This window comes from Scyliorhinus torazame, chromosome 10 (assembly GCF_047496885.1).
Source record: "Scyliorhinus torazame isolate Kashiwa2021f chromosome 10, sScyTor2.1, whole genome shotgun sequence".
Taxonomy (NCBI): domain Eukaryota; kingdom Metazoa; phylum Chordata; class Chondrichthyes; order Carcharhiniformes; family Scyliorhinidae; genus Scyliorhinus; species Scyliorhinus torazame.
The window spans coordinates 75,162,751-75,180,181 of NC_092716.1; the positions used below are offsets into that span (position 1 = coordinate 75,162,751).

At 45.0% G+C, this 17,431-nt stretch overlaps 1 long non-coding RNA gene across 1 annotated transcript in view; it reads right to left on the reverse strand.

Annotated features, from left to right (window-relative positions):
• The window catches only part of LOC140430654 (uncharacterized), a 109,618-nt gene that overhangs the window by 23,278 nt on the left and 68,909 nt on the right, over positions 1–17,431 (reverse strand). Inside the window, exon 2 of the long non-coding RNA XR_011949488.1 lies at positions 852–949. This is a non-coding gene — a long non-coding RNA (uncharacterized lncRNA). The remainder of the gene's footprint in view (positions 1–851; positions 950–17,431) is intronic.

Below are 17,431 nucleotides of genomic sequence, written 5' to 3' on the forward strand. Positions count from 1 at the left end.
TACACCATATATAATTTTAATGCTGATTAATTTCAAATTACACAAACTACTTTTGCATAACATTATATTTCTTTGTCAGATTCACATACAAAGAAAGACGCTCCAGGCATCGTTTCATGCAGATAAATTAACTCAGAGATTTAAAAAGAAATAACGATCCTGTAAAGTTTAACCACTTAACTGCTAAAAATCTAATTTCGTTATAGGAATTTCATTATGCACGTATTCTTGTCACTCATTTTAAATAAGTTGCATTCAGTGATGTTTTGCAATACGTTGTGCAATATTCTAGATGAGCAAATCATGAAACACCAAGTAACAGTTTAGTAAAGATTCCATTAAAACATATTACTGTGTCATGCAAAGAACCTTTGTAAATTAAATCAGTGTGAATTTGAAATTCCACTAATCTGCATCAGTGCGTTACATTGCACAGTGCCCTCTACTTTAGAGCTAAAGTATGTGTCAAGGAGATGGGGGCATCTTTTTGGAAAAAGTAATTAACTTGGCAATTTTTTTAACTTAAACAGTGAAGTGCATAATTAAACCAAATGGTGGAGATATTGGCCATTGTTCATTTAAGTGCGAGCGGTATATTTTGTGTGTACTTTGTTCCTTAAATGACAGTTTAAAAAATGTCTTAACTATGAAACCTGTTCCTCAGCAATAACATGAAGGTCAATTGCATATCATTTTCAACAACTGGAGATTTTTCTCTTGCCTTTTTTTAATGATCTGCTGCGCCTTTTTTTCCTGTCTTTTTGCCTTCTTGGTGCCAAAGCTGACGGGTGGTGGGGGGGGGGGGGGGGGGGGGGGGGGGGGGGGGAATCAGTGAGGAAGTTGAGACTTACAAGAGTGAAAAGCTGGGCTTGAATAAATCTTCGACCCCTAAACAGTAAGTGGAGCTTTGGCATCTTCCCATAGTAATCCTTGATGTTTGCTTTGGCACCTGCAACAAAAAGAAAGGAGTGGGAAGAAACGCTGCAAATAACAACACGTATTGGAGTTTTTAAAAAAAAATATATCTTTTCCATTTCCATTTCCATTTCCAGCCAGTTTCCATTACACTAATAATTTGATATTAGGACCATCCCTTCCAAACCATGCAAATCTGAGACAGCTCTTGCCATTACACTAGCCTCGTTGGCAGAGGGCCCAATGGATGGTAACAGCAGTTAGCAACTGGCTGAATTTATCCTGATCGTTCCCAAAATATTTGACAATAAATCCCGTTCAGCACATTTAATACAGTGCAAAGTCCTTACTACATCTAAAATCCTCCAGGAATTTTTATGTAAATAAAAGCACTGATCTTAATAGCAGGTACATTTTGAAAGTACAGCAGTAATGCAGCTAATACATAACAGTTACTGAAGTTTACTGTGGCTACAATGAATGATCCAGTTGGGTTTATGCCAGAACAAGAGACAGAAAAGCTAATTAAAGCATGAGGAGAAGGCTTAGTACTTTAATTAGCTCAATGTCCCCTATTCTAACATAAAATCTGTGGATCATTCATAGCACAATATTTGATTCCAAAGGATCCCTTCTAACATAGTTAAATATCGTACACGTTTTTTTCTATAAATTTGAGTTATGAATGTTGGAGGTTTTTAGCATGCTTTGCAGGGTATGTATATGAATGTTAATTTTCACAAAACGTAGGCATGAATCAACACCTGAAGATGAGCAGTGATTCATTTTTTATCTGTTATTCTGGGATTTAGAGTCTTCTCTACATCCTAAAGTGGGAAAAAAAGGAAATAGTTAACATGTGACAGATATCTTGAGGACTGCGGAAAAAAATGGAAACGTCCATCATGATAAAGCTATTGTGCTTTACTGTATGCGGGGAACAGAGTGGAAAGGTGCTCCCTGAATTGGGGTAGCCTTATGAAGGAGTGTCAAGATTAGCACAGCTAGTACTTACAATGGAAAATAGTCAGTGACAGGTTCAGGGGAAGCATGTGGGAAATGCAGCTGCCTGGCCTGCCCCTATTCCCTACAAGCAGCCATGAACTGACTTCTGCTGGCTTCCCTGGGAATCTTCCCATGCTCATGGAATCGATTCATTCATTTCTCAGCATGAGCGTTCTTCAAAATGAGGTGCCGGAGGGCATCTGGAGTGATGCCCCAGCATGGGCCGGCATCTCCCGGAGAAGAGGGGAGAAGATTGGGCGGAGATGTGTGCACAGTAGGAACAGTACTGTAAACTCAGCGTCAGAAAAAGGAAGGTTTAACGCCTTATGTTTGTTACCAATACACTAGATACTTTACATTGCTTAAATGTTTTCTTTCAAAATTAAACCAACAATGTTGCATTTGTTTTCCTTGAAACGCTCACTGATGCTCAGTTACAGGAATTAATCTGATATTGGACTTCAGTTCATTGTTTACTTAAATAAAATGATATGGTTTACATGAACGTTGGTGATTAAATGATTGATTATTGAAAATGAAAATCGCTTATTGTCACAAGTAGGCTTCAAATGAAGTTACTGTGAAAAGCCCCTAGTCGCCACATTCCGGCGCCTGTTCGGGGAGGCTGTTTCCGGAATTGAACCGCGCTGCTGGACTGCCTTGGTCTGCTTTAAAAGCCAGCTCTTTAGCCCTGTGCTAAACCAGCCTATTAGTAAAGTATTATCAGTATTATATTTTAGCACACTACTTGTACTTAAAATGACACTTGAGAACTGAGATGTTACTTGAATCCTGATAAACAAAGCTGTATTTTAAAGAAAGTTTAAAAAACATTTAGTCATTTCCATATGAAGATCATATATTAGCTATAAAATTCATTAATTTCTCTGTGTGAGCACATGATCACCATGAGACTGCCAATTAGGATCTCTACGGCCTGTGTTTTCTGAACACTTTTGTAATGAAGATTAAAATATCATAGTGTTGATTACATCTGATGTTACTCATTTAAATGTTTTACTTTAATCTCAGGTGAAAATTCACAAGCATTGAAAACATGGTGCCGTAAATGCAATACCTGTCGAGCTGGAAAGTGAAGCTGTGCAGGACACTCAATGAGGCAACAACGTTCCTTTAAATTTTTACCTAGTGTTTTACTATTTTGTGATCCAGCGACAAGGTACGATAATCGTGACTCTGGCACCTTTGTGAATGGAGCAGGTTTTGAAGCAGCACTGAGGTCACAAGTTTGTGCCCATCTTTAAGATCATTATTCACATTTGCTTTGATTATGGATCTGAGCGGTAACTGCGCATTTAGTGGGTTTAACCGTCTGAACCTTAAAGACTATAAATGTGTTTCTCTCTCATGGGAAGGGGCACAGTTTCAGCACAGTTCCATCCATTAAAGATGAAGGTGAGTAGGAATATATTTTCTCGGAGGGTGGTCAATCTTTGGCATTCTGTACCCGAGAGAGCTGTGGAGGTTGTGCCATTGGTTATAGTCTTGGTTAAAATAGACAGATTCTTGAACTATAAGGAAGTCAATGATTATGAGGAATAGGCAGGAAAGAGGAGTTGAGGCCAATCTTAAAACAGCCATGGTCTAATTCAGTGGCAGAATGGGCTCGAGGCACCATATGGCCTACTCCTACTCCTATTTATGGTCTTATGTTTTGGGAGCACGGATTGCGATTTACAGTCTGCCCGTTATCGGTCCCGTTGAGGCTGGTAACAGGCAAACTTCAAGTTGCCTCCTTATTTGCCTGATTGTAGCATGTGGAGAGTTTGGAATCCATCCTTCCCAACTACCAAGACTGCTCTTGCAGACCTAGCCGTAATGCAACATTTGAAGATCAATGTCTCAAGGGGCTATGGTAGTAAGGGATGTCTTGAGGGAACTGTAGTCTGATTAGGTGTTCATACTTCAGAACGAAGGGGTCCCTGATTGCTCCTCGTTCTTCTCTTACTCCTCCTCCTCTAGAAGCCTGGTGGCAGTGCCTGCACTCTCATGAGTGCAATATAGTGGAGGATGCAACATACAACCATGAACTTGGAGACATGGGGCTGGATTCTCCAAACCTCCATGCCGGAATCGCAATCGGCACAGGGGCGGAGAATGATCGTTTACTCCAAAATCCGGTCCGTCACCGCTCCCGCAATTCTCCCCGGAGAATCGTTCGTGAATTGCGTGTGCACGAACCACGTGGCACGGGTAGGGACCCATTGACAGAGGCCCACCGCCCGCGATTCCCCGAGGAAAACTGGCCGAGTTCCCAACAGCGTGGTTCTATCCACCTATCGGCCGTCGGGAACGGCCGGTGGCGGCTGCAGACTCAGTCCACAGCAGCTCTGGTGAGGGGCGGGGGATTGATCATCGGTGGGGCGCCTCATGAACGGCCAAGAGGGCGATCAGGCATCACGGGCCCGCGGACGCGCGCGATCTCGGGAGACCTACATTTCTGGTGCCGCTCCGTGGGCTGAGTCCGCTATGTCCCATGGGGCGGCCGCTGCAGGCCACCACTGTGCGCATGCGCGAACTCCCGACTGGAATTGCAGGGCCCCGTATCCACAGCCAGAGCTGCGAGGAGCACTCCGGGGCCCTGCCGGCCCTCTGCAGATAGGAGAATCACTCAGAGCTTTCTTCAGGAAAGTCCAGAGTGATTCACCAGCATTTATACGCTGGCTTGGGGACATAGCCCCATTATTGGAGAATCCCGCCCACGGTCTGCAAATTACTGTCGGGCTCTATCCGAATAGTCCAGGCAGGAAAGTGGTTGCTCAACAAGGCAAATTGGTCTGCTCCATGTCTTTGGTGGCAGCCTGGCTTTTGGTGTATGCCAATTGTCCACAAAGTGAAGAATAATTACGAGTAATGTGTTCAGGGCACAACTTTTACCTCTGAACAGCCACCCTCAGTTCTTCTTAATTGGCCTGAAGATGGTGGAATGACAGACTGTCTCAGGATAAAGACATCCCGGCTACTTGTGCACCTCTTCTCATTGACACATGGAATCAGTTCCTGCCAGATCCAGCAAGTCACCACCACAACACCTTTGCGAACACTCCATAGTGCTTCTGTTACAAACCCCAGAAGAAGTAAATTGTACATGTGGTGTTAGGAATAAACTATAACATTAAGTTTAATACATATTTTTCTATTTGTGAGTTAAAAAGATGAAAATTGGGTCTAGTTTAATTTTTGAATGGAGACAGCAGGTTTGGAGCTATTTGTACATGTGCATTTTTAATGAGGTTTTACAACTCTTGAAGTGAAGATAAAGCAAACACAAGGGAGAAAAAAAACCAATGTGCTGTTGCCTAGCAACAGTGGTCCAGAGAGAGGAACCCACAGATCCAGGGAAAAACAAAAATGTGGTTTTTGTTCAGTTGGAAACAAGTGCCAGAACAGACAGGACATGAAAAGGAACAGAGGGCCCAAACTAAAGAAGAAACCAAAAGATTGAACAGGAGAAAGGTCCCAAAAAGACCTTCTGGAGAAAGGAAAAGAACAGCTGCAGGATTCTCCAGTTTGTGATGTGCCCCTGCCGGCAGCGGGATTCTCCGTTCCCGCAGCCAGCCAAAGGGGTTTCTCATTGTGACCATTCCACGCCGTCGGGTAACCCGCATTCATTAAAAAAGGCTGAAATTTTGCTCAAAGTTCATCAGTGAATTGTGACTCCATTCAGTGGCCACCTTCCATGTTCTAAACAAAAAATAAAAGCAAGAATCAATGAAGCCAGGTTCCACCCTGTGATCCAACTTGTCTGGTCGTAACATCAGTTAGGATCACAACACTTTCACAAACCATACGCACTGTAGACGCAAGCAGATGCAAGTCAAACACATCTCACCTGCAGGATGGATGCCTACCACTTTAAATAATGTGGGATGTTCCCCATCAGAGTGATTAGCCCAGGCATTCATTCGATCTTTGCACATCAAAGTTTAAAGACATGTGTCAATTCAGTCTGAATGAATATTTGATGTCACGATCTGCCGCTGCTGAGAATGCACAGCATACCCAGCATGGGGCACCAAGCGGAGTGCATTGGACGCGGCCAGAATCACAGCACAGACCATTTTCTGAGTTCAGGGTATCCATTCCAATTTTTCAACATAAATATCTGTTGTAGGCTGCAAAAGTGTAAAATCTGCAATCATGTTCTCTGGCAAAAATAATAGTTTAGAATAAGAAAGCCAGTAGAATAGTTAAGCATTTAAAGTTTTTAATTATAATTCATAAAATTATAAAACACAGCTAAGTCAGGAACTGTGCCCCAACTGAAAAGAGTCATTGAAGGAAGAGGAGGCGGTAATGGGAGGGGGAAAGTACAGGAAGTGAACTCCTATCCAGGATTATTTTGGGCCACAGGAGCTACTGTTGGAAACAGCCCAGATGAAGGCTTCCACTTGGATGGTCACATTGTGATAATTAAGGAAAATGCTATTTACAATTTTACATTGCTGGATCATTCTGACTTTTTATTGAAGAGGAAGGAAACAGCTCAAAGAGCAAACATTGAAATGAAAATCGCTGATTGTCACAAGTAGGCTTCAAGTGAAGTTACTGTGAAAAGCCCCTAGTCGCCACATTCCGGCGCCCGTTCGGGGAGGCTGCTACGGGATATCTGGGTCACAATATCTAATACGTAATAAAATGGTTGTTTCATATTTTCTTCCATTGGATGGGTGGATTCGATCATTGTTTTGCCTCACAGAACTGCTGGCACAAATGCTTTAAAAAAGTCCAAAAACATTTGGGGCGGCATAGTGACACAATGGTTAGCATTGTGCCTGATGGCGCCAGGGACCCAGGTTCGATTCCAACCTCGGTTGACTGTCTGTGTGGAGTATGCACTTCCTCCCCATGTCTGCGTGGGTTTCCTCCGCGTGCTCCAGTTTCCTCCTACAGTCCAAAGATGTGCAGCTTAGGTTGGTTGGCAATGCTAAATGCCCTGAGATGGGGTTACGGGGATATGGTGGGGGTTTGGGCCTCGGTAGGGTGCTCTTTCAGTGGGTCGGTGCAGACTCAGTGGGCCGAATGACCTCCTTCTGAACTGTAGGAATTCTACGATACTATTCTATGAAACAATGTTTGAAATATGTGACTCTACAGCATCTGACAAAGATACTGGTCCAACACTACAGCCTTGTATATGATTCTGTAACCGATCCTGCCTGATCCTGACTCAGGCCCAGATCAAACTCTACAGACACTGACTTCTGCCCAATGCACTCAGCATCCATTTGCTGAGGTATCAATCCACAGTCTCGAAATTCTACCACACCAATGCTTAACATGTTAATATGAGTTGGAAGAAGCTTGCTGATGGCAAACAAGTGCAGTTTTGGAACTGAATGGGGGTGTTCAGTGAGAAGGATAAGGAGATGTTTCTTTCCTTTTGTTTTTTCTACCTTTCTCACCCTCGGGAATGGGTTCTTAATTTATTACAGGAAAAGGAGCTAGCTGTTTGGTGAGCATCTGTTAAATGATTAAGATCTGTTCCAGTCTTAAGGTTTCAAATAGCGTATATGTCAAGGCTGCAGCATGTGGGAGCTCCTGGATGCCAGTGTGATCCAGGGCAAACATATCGGCAATGAGTCTTTGTGGCTCGAGGGGCTTTAGGCCACAGTCATTGAGCTGCAGACACTGCAGGAGGGGGAAAGGTACCTGTATGTTTTGTAGCAGGAGGCTAGTGAGATATATGATGTGTTGGTTTTAATTTTCCAAAATTCCTTAAATTCGGGGAAAGTTACAATTGATTGGAAAATGGCAAATGTAACCTTTCATTCAAAAATGGAGGGAGACAGTAAGCACGAAATACAGTTAGCTTAACATCTGCCATAGGGGAAATGTTAGAACCTACTATTAAAGACATTAGAGCAGGGCACTTGGAAAGAAATCAGGGTAATCAGGCAGAGTCAACATGTTTTGTGAAAGGGAAATCATGTTTAACCAATTTATTGCCATTCTTAGAAGAGTGGCATGTACTGTGGACAAAGGGGATCCAGTGGATATACTGTACTTAGATTCCAGAAGGCATTCAATAAGGTGCCAAATCAAAGATTATTTCAAAAATAAAAGCATATGGTAGAAAATTGGCTAGCTAACAGGAAACAGAGGGCCAGCATAAATGGATCTTTTTCTGGTTGGCAGGATGGAATGAGTGGTGTGCCACAGGGATCAGTGTCAGGGCCTCAACTTTTTGCAATTTATAAAAGGCATTGTTGCTAAATTTGCTGATTACATAAAGATAGGTAGCTTAGAAAGATAATCGCATGACATAGATATAGATAGGTAAAGTGAGTGAGAAAGGACGTGGCAAATGGATAATGAAGTGGGAAAGTGGGAAATTGGCAACTTGGCTGGATTTTTTTTTTAAAAAGCATATTATTTAAATGGTGAAAGATTGCAGAACTCTGTGGCACACAGGGATCTGGGTGTCCTAATGCATGAACCACAAAAGGATTGTATGCAGGTACAGCAAGGAATTAGGAGAGCTAATAGAATGTTATCATTTATTACAAGGGGAATTGAATAGAAAAGTAGGGAGGTTGTGCTTCAGTTGTACAGAGAATTTGGTGAGACTACATCTGGAGTATTGTGCGCAGTATAAGGAAAGGTGTAAATGTGCTGGAAGCAGTTCAGAGAAGGTTTACTAAGCTAACACCTGGATTGGGTGGGTTGTAATGTGAGGAAAGGTTGGACAGTTTAGGCTTATATCCACTGGAGTTTAGAAGAATAAGAGGAAACTTGACTGAAACATGTAAGGTCCTGAGCGTCCTTAACAGGGTGGATGTGGAGAGGATGTTTCCTCTTGTGGGAAAATCTAGTAATACGGGCCATGGTTTAAAAATAAGGGGTCACCCATTTAGGACAGAGATGAGAAGAAACTTTTTCTCCTCATGAGGGTTATGTGCGTTTGGGGGCCTTCCTCAAAAGATGGTGGAAGTAGTCTTGAAATATTTTTCAGGCAGAGGTAGGTAGATTCTTGATTAGCAAAGGGGTGAAAGATTATCGGGAACAGGCAGGAATGTGGGGTTGAGGTTACAATCAGATCAGCGATAATCTTATTGAATGGCAGAGCAGGCTCAAAGGGCCAAGTGGCCTATTCCTGCTCCTTATTCATATGTTCATATGTCCTTTTATCCACTACTTTAACAAAGGCATTGTCCCATTGTGGGTTAGTGCCTTCAATAAAACAGCTGAGTAAAGAATTTCGCACAAATGTGCCAAATGTTTGTGTTCTAATATTTGCACACTGTAATTTCAAAGTCCACATTTGCACTAAAATACCATTTACCCAGTCTAGGTAACTGCTTCAGTTGAACAAGCAATAAGCAATGGGGGTTTGTTGAATAGTATCAGGATGTTTCAGTTCGGAAATGTTAAACGGTTTATTGAATTATATTTAGAATGGAAACTGGTTACCAGAGAAAATTATTCGGCTCCTAAGGCATTTCTTTTAATGAATCGTAAATAAACCGGTTCTGACAGTATTTGGAAACAAAATATTCAAAATTGTGTCAATGTACTTAGTGGGCAAAATTTGTTCCATCTGCTTTTCACTCACAGGTTCATCGACCAAGCTGCACAATAGGGAATTACACTGCGCACCTCAAAACAAATTAATGTCTCTGATTGAGGCATTTCATTCAAACTCATCTGGCTACAGGCGTACGTATCTTATCTATCCCCTCACCAGATTCACACTAACAATATGAACCATTCTGGCTGAGAGGTGGGGAACTGACCTTTACTCAAAGGTAAATAAGGAGGGCATGAGGTTATTCATGCATTGATTTCCCTCTAGATTGGCACTGCTATTTGAAATGAACGAGGAGTTCTCCAGTAACCTTGACCAACTCTGCTAAAAACAACCGGTTGTTCACTATTTGTGAGGCCTTGCTTTGTGCCAGTTAACTGCTCCATATGCTGCCGACCACTTCAGAATCGTTCCATTTACTGAAACGCAGTTTGGGAATTTGATATGGTGTCACAAACATGAAAGTTCTTTCATTCCTTCTTATTGCAAGAACAGTTGACAAAGGTTGAAATCTGGAAAGACTGGAAGAAATTGGCCTCTTCATCCTTAACAAAAGACTTCAAACAGACCTGATGGAAACATGAGTTAAAAATGGTTCAGAAAGGGTAATTCTGGAACATTGCTTAGCTCAATCAAAACAGTTGCTCAAGGGAGCAGAGATGTTGAGAGGCAAAGAAAGCAAATTAAAATTTAATTTAGGAAATTCCTCTTCAACGACTTCCATGTAGAGTAGTGGGGACTGAAAACTTGAGATTATTTAAAAGACATTGGATGCTATCTTAGAGGAACAGAGGGTTGTTCATCTTGGCTGCAGCACCCCAAGAATATCTGAATGGGGGTTTGAGTCAGCAGGTAACATGGGCCCAGCTGTACTGCTGGGTCTCGTCCCTCAGAGGACTGTCTCCAAACTGCCAGTTCTCATCTGTAAAGGCCCCTGCAACGTTGCGCCTCAAGAATTTAGCTTTGTTGCATTTAATGGCATCAAGGCAACCTGTGGCCTGATTTCTTATCCAAACCCTGGGCCGCCCACATAAAAGTGAGTCAGCAAAAGCTCTGTGGTACAGGAACTTTAGTTAAAGATCCATAATTGTTTTGTTGCTATATTAGATCATAAAATTATACAGTCTTCCAAATATTTTTCTGCAGTCAGGACAACTGCCAAAGCTGTAGAAAGGGGGTTGCACGTGGACCTATTTTTACACACATTATTTGGAGGAGGATGATGAGCAGGAAAATATTTTAGATGCAACTGCAGTTAGGTTGCATCTAAGGAAGATAGCACCAACTGGGAGACACCCAATAGAGCACATTTCCTGTCTCACCTGACATTTCTGGACCTTAGGGAGGAGCAATTTCATTGGAAGCTCCAGATTTGTAGGGGTGGTGGTCAAGGAGCTGTGACACCTGCTGAGACAGAACATTGAACCTCCACCACATTATCTGTGCCAGTAAAGATTTCTATGGCACAAGAAGGTTTCAAGAAGCCATTAGAGACAAAGGTTGCAGGAACCAGTCAGGGGTGCATTCAACAGACTGTGGATGCCCTGCTTTCCAGGGAAAATTGCTAAATCTTCATCTTTGACACCTGGGATTTAGGCATTGTCTGGGAAGAATACAGGCAGAAGGTAAAAGATTTACTCTATAGAGTTTTCCCACAGACACCAGGGAGCAAAAGCACATGCACAAAGTCAGTCCGCGGGTAATTCCCATGGAAAGCAATGGCCCTTGCATCATTTGAAACCACTCAATAATTATCATATGATCGCCAGCATAGTATTTCAAAGATAATGCTAGGTTCCCTCTTAGCTTGTATGTCACCTTCATTGACTGACAATCTACCATTTCACTCCTGTTTGCAGAAGGTCAAGTACTGAACTGCTAGCAGCCTTTAGCTACAACCTCTGTTGCTGTGGTTCATCCAGACTCTATCTAAGGATGTTCAGAAATGATGTAACTAATCCTTCCACTAGAATGACCTCCAAGAACATCTGAAGCAGACACTCCAATGCCTGGAGGTTTGTCCTTCAATATTATCCAGGGAAGGTATCTGGGATTACATTGGACATCTTTGTGCTCCATTGACAAGGGCATACTCCGAGAGAAGCAAGAAGTGACACAGGTAAGAGAAAGATGACAAACAGGAGACTCCAGCCAACCACAGGCTTCCAGGATGCTACTGGACAAAGCATCAGGAGAAACCTCATTCTTCTCTTCATCATCTCATCCAATACAACTGACATGTCCCATCCTTTCTACTTGAGCTCCAATGGAGGAGCCACTGTAAAATATCACGTGGATTTCTATTGGAAAAACCTCAACCCGAGAAACAACAAAAGATCTTGGCACAAAGCATGATCTGTAACTAACATATTTATTGCATACATATCCTATTGCGATTGTTTACAAAATGATGTCTCCTCTTTTTAACAGTAACTGCCTTCTGTGCTCGGCTAAGTTGTCTGATGTTGCATGTAAGTGGGGTCACCAGGAGAATGGTTACACAGAAGGCCCCGGAGCTGATATTTGCAGCACGGTTTTCAATACGCTTTAAATATTGCACATTTGCGTCTCACACATCCACAATGTGGATGCCCCACACTCATTGCCATGGTGTGGAAGTTGCTCAGCATGCCAGCAACAGTGTACAGTCGGATGAAAGCAGTTTTCTTTTGGATTTTCTTCCTGTGTGATTGCTAGGGAACCCCTCTCCCCTTCTTCTTCGTCCTGCTCCCGATCACCAGTGTTCAATGGTCTACCTCAGTACTCTCCACATACTTTCTTTCTGTGCCTCCAACACCACCCTCCCCATTCCAATTGAATTCTAACTGAGCATCTGAATGCCAAGTCAAAGAATGGCAGTGGAGCACCAGTTTTGTTGCTTCTTGCAAACGCTATGGATGGTTTTACCTCTGATCAATTGGCCATTCCTGTGAAGACATAAAGAAAGGCAAATCTAAAGTTATGTAAAGGTGTATTCAAGGCCTCAGCACTGAATGGGAAGAGCATACATTGATCACGAATGGGAGGAAAGAAAGGGGAACAATCAAACCTCAATGAGGAAATTTTAACCCACTCCAGCATCTGATACTTATCTGAATGTTCCATCTCTCTTTTCAGGGTGACTTCATTTGATGAAGGGTGATAAGGTGCTGATGTGTCTGATGCCATTTGATAGCATAAAAGTTTGGAACTCCTTACTGGTAAAGGCAGGGCCGTGAACGAAAACCAGAACATCTGGCATTCCGTGCAGAAACTCTGCTGTAATTTCTCGATTGTAGCGTGCGAGGTAGTGGAGCTCATGCAGTGCATCTGCAACCATTTGGAGTTTGCATTTACCAAGATTAAAAACATTGAACCCATAAAAGGCTCAGCAAAGTCTGCGTGCACTCACACCCATGGCCTGCCAGGCCACTCCCGGGGATGTAGGGAGGCTGAGGGAGGGAGGTTTGATTTTGCGAACATATCTCTCACTGTCTCACGAGGTCCGTGATGTCTGTGTCGAGGCCAGGCCACCAGACGTAGCGCCTAGTGAGCATTTTCATTTCCAATACTCCAGGGTGGCCCTCATGTAGTTCCATAAGTATCGGGCGCCACACTGGCAGAGGGAAAAATACTTGGAATCCCCACAGAATGATACATCCTCAACATTAAACTCATCTTTCTTTGTCAGATCGGGTTTCATTTCTTCTGAGAGTTGTCCTCGGACACCACCATTCAGAATCATGTATCTTAGTTTGGACACGGTTGGAACTTTTTGCATCCAAGCCTGTTGGACACAGGCAAAGTCCTTAAAAAGACCTTAAAAAGACATTGCGGGGCAGCACGGTGGCACAGTGGGTTAGCACTGCGGCCTCACGGCGCCGAGGTCCCAGGTTCGATCCCGGCTCTGGGTCACTGGCCGTGTGGAGTTTGCACATTTTCCCCGTGTTTGCGTGGGTTTCGCCCCCACAACCCAGAGATGTGCAAGGTAGGTGGATTGGCCATGCTAAATTGCCCCTTAATTGGAAAAAATGAATTGGGCACTCTAAATTTTTTTTTAAAGACATTGCGTCGTCTTCCAATGCTGGTAAAGGAGTTGGGCTTATGGGCAGCAGGAGGCGACTCAATGCATCGACGTTAGCTATCCGGTTTCAGGGCGGTCCTCTAAAAGGTATTCATAAGCCCAACGCTGTATATGGGCCAGAGATGGACTTACACTTTTGGACGCCCTGTGCTTACCCTCTTTGCAGGAGCCCCGTGTCACACCCCGCCTCCTAGAAACATGGCAGCCCGCCCCCAATGATGTCAAGCCCCACCCCACCAGCTGGCTGCTGCTCCCTGGTTCCCCACGATACGACAGCAGCGCTTGCCTGGTCTTCTTCACACCTCCCGACTGCTACAATGCACATCCCTCGGCTCTCGCTCGGGTGGCCGGCCCTCGACCCCCGATGGCCGCGAGTGCTCCTGGCCGGCTGCCTGGTTGCTGCTGCTGGCCATCTGGCCTGGTGGCCTCCGTTCTTTGTGGTCGGTTGCCCACCCTCCTCAGCCCTGGTGTAAAGATCGAGAATCACCCTGCTGCCATCCTCGACGGCTGTTGGCCAGCCCTTCTCCATACCTCGTTGAGGGCTTTGTAGGCCCGCATCCCGTTTTTAGGTCGATGACCTCACTTTTGCCTCAGGCTGCCCGCCAGACCGAATGCCAGAAATCTGGCTGCTGCTTTGCAACTCTTACTCAATGAAAGTTCAGAAATGTCACACCAATTCGGGAGATCCATGTTTGAACTGCCCTTGGTCTCCATCACCTCCCATTGTTTGGCAAACTGTATACCCAATCTAAAGGGGACTCCACCAATCAGAGCCCAATGTCCTGTAATCCCTGAATAAACCTATCATCAAATTTAGAGCTACCAAGGCTCTGATAGGTGTTCCCACCACAACAGGCACCCCTCTGTATGAGCTCCCCCCACCCCCATTGGCAGGAGCCCCACGCTGCAGCACTGTGATTCTCATTGAAAGTCCACCTCTGATCTGGGTGGAGTCAATTGGGGAATTGCCTTATCCTCTTTACAATGTTCTAATAAGGGCTTGTGGTTGGTTAGTATTGTGAAACGCCTACCAAAATTCTTTGGTGGAATTTTCTTTACACCCAACAACACAACCACCAAGCCCCCATTCTCATTTTAAGAATATCTCCACTCGGCACCCGAAAGGGTCCTGGGTGTGTGTGCGATAGGCCTTCCCGTTCTGTCTTTGCAGCGGTGCGAAAGTACTGCCCAACCCCACAAGGGGAAACATTATCAAAACAAGTTTTTTTTAGGGTGAAAATGGGCCAATAGGTTGGAATATGGCAGTTGTTGGTTAACTTAATTGAAAGCTTCCACCGTGATGCCTCCCAAGACCATCTTTGGTACTTCCGTACTAGGTCATGTGAGGGGGTCAATAAGGAGGCCAAAGTTGGGATAAATTTCCCGTAATAATTTAATGATCCCAGGAAGGATTTCAACTCTGTGGTGTTTCTTGGAGTTGGTGCTTCCTTGATGGCCTTTACCTTGCCCTCTACCAGATGTAAACCTTTTCTATCCACCTGACTCCCAAGTAGGCCACTTCATTTTCTCGAAAACACATTTTTTCCACTTCAGGTGTACACCAGCTCTCGTTCTGAAGTCCCAGTGACCAGGACATCAACCAAGTACACCGCCACTCTGGGTAATCCTTGGAGTATGTTCTCCGTGATCCTTGGCATATGGTGCATGCTGATGAGACCCTGAAGAGCAGGCCCTTGTGCATGTTAATTGTAATATATTCCAGAAACCTCATCTAATGAAAATCGTTTATTGTCACAAGTAGGCTTCAATGAAGTTACTGTGAAAAGCCCCTAGTCGCCACATTCCGGCGCCTGTTCGGGGAGGCTGTTACGGGAATTCAAGTTGAAGATAGATAATAATAATAATAATCACTTATTGTCACAGGTAGACTTCAATGAAGTTACTGTGAAAAGCCCCGAGTCACCACATTCCGGCGCCTGTTCAGGGAGGCCGGTACGGGAATTGAACCCGTGCTGCTGGCCTTGTTCTGCATTACAAGCCAGCTGTTTAGCCCACTGTGCTAATGTGGCTCATATACAACGAGGTGACAATCTAGCCACCTGATAACCTGGTGTACAGGTTTTCGATTTGAGGAATGGGGTGTCTATCTAGCTTGGAAATCCGATTGACCATTAACTTATAATCTTTGCAGAGAGAAACCGATTTTTCCTTCTTAAGGACCGGGATGACAGGGCCGGGCCCTCTGCAAACTGCACAGGGCTTATTATGCCTAGATTTTCAAGGTGCTCAAGTTTGGTCTCTGCCTTTTCCAGTTGGGAGTATGGGAACCAGTCTCACTCTAAAGTATTTAGGCGGAGCATTGGGATTGACATAAATCTTAACTTTGGCTCCTCTTATTTTCCCCAGTCCTTCCTGGAAGACTTCAGGGTATTGCTGATGACTTCATACAGTCCTCCCACGCCAGCCTGAAGATCTCCAACCAGTTCAGCCGGATCCATTGGAGCCAATCTCTCCCCTTTAGGCTTGGTCCTTGCCCCAGCACAATGATGAGTGGGAGTCAGGCTGACTGCTGTCTCTGGGTCACTGCGGTCATTTTGGTGCCCTTTATTCGTAATGGTTCTCCAGTGTAGGTGGCTTGATGACTTCTAAGATCAAGAGTTGAATTCAAGTTTGGAGGTTATCTTGGGCGAAATTCTCCCCAAACGGCGCGATGTCGGCCGACTGGCGCCCAAAACGGCGCCAATCAGACAGGCATCGCGCCGCCCCAAAGGTGCGGAATGCTCTGCATCTTTGGGGGCCGAGCCCCAACATTGAGGGGCTAGGCCGACGCCGGAGGGATTTCCGCCCCACCAGCTGGCGGAAACGGCCTTTGTTGCCCCGCCAGCTGGCGCGGAAATGACATGTCGGGGAGGCGCATGCGCGGGAGCGTCAGCGGCCGCTGACAGTTTCCCGCGCATGCGCAGTGGGGAGAGTCTCTTCCGCCTCCGCCATGGTGGAGACCGTGGCGGAGGCGGAAGGGAAAGAGTGCCCCCAAGGCACAGGCCCGCCCGCGGATTGGTGGGCCCCGATCGCGGGCCAGGCCACCGTGGGGGCACCCCCCGGGGTCAGATCGCCCCGCGCCCACCCCAGGACCCCGGAGCCCGCCCATGCCGCCTTGTCCCGCCGGTAAATAGGTACTCTAATTTACGCCGGCGGGACAGGCAATTTATCGGCGGGACTTCGGCCCATCCGGGCCGGAGAATCCAGCTGGGGGGCCCGCCAACGGCGTGGCCCGATTCCCACCCCCGCCGAATATCCGGTACCGGAGACTTCGGCAACCGGCGGGGGTGGGATTCACGGCGGCCAACGGCCATTCTCTGACCCGCTGGGGGGTCGGAGAATGACGCCCCTGATACTCTAATGGACTGTCTGACATGTTACTTACAGATTTCAGTTGAGGAATGGTCACTGTTAGAAAATGCCCTTCCTCCTAACCAGAGGACATTGCTGTCTGGCACCCCTTGTAGCTCCTGAGCCCCTTTTTCAGCATTTTCCAATGATAGAGCTATTTAGATGGCCTTTAAAAAAAAATTATGTTGGGTTCTGCCAACAATTTCTTTCGGGTTGTCAAGATGTTTATTCCTCATACCAACCTGTCACGCAACATTTCGTTCAGGGATGGTCGAAATTCACAGTGTACTGTCAATTTTCATATTGTAGGCAAATATTCAGTGACAAGTTCCCTTAGGTTCTCCCTGTTGTGTTAAAGTTGAATCTTTTGAGTGTAACCAAGGACTTCAGATTATAGTGTTTTTTTAACCAAGCCTACTAACTCATTAAAAGTCGAGTCGGGGCAGCTGGATAGGTCAGTCGTTTTATCATGCTGAATGTCAGTAAAATAGCTTTCTGTTTTTCATCTCCCTCAATGTTTTTAGCCTGGAAGAAGTAACTCATCTGTT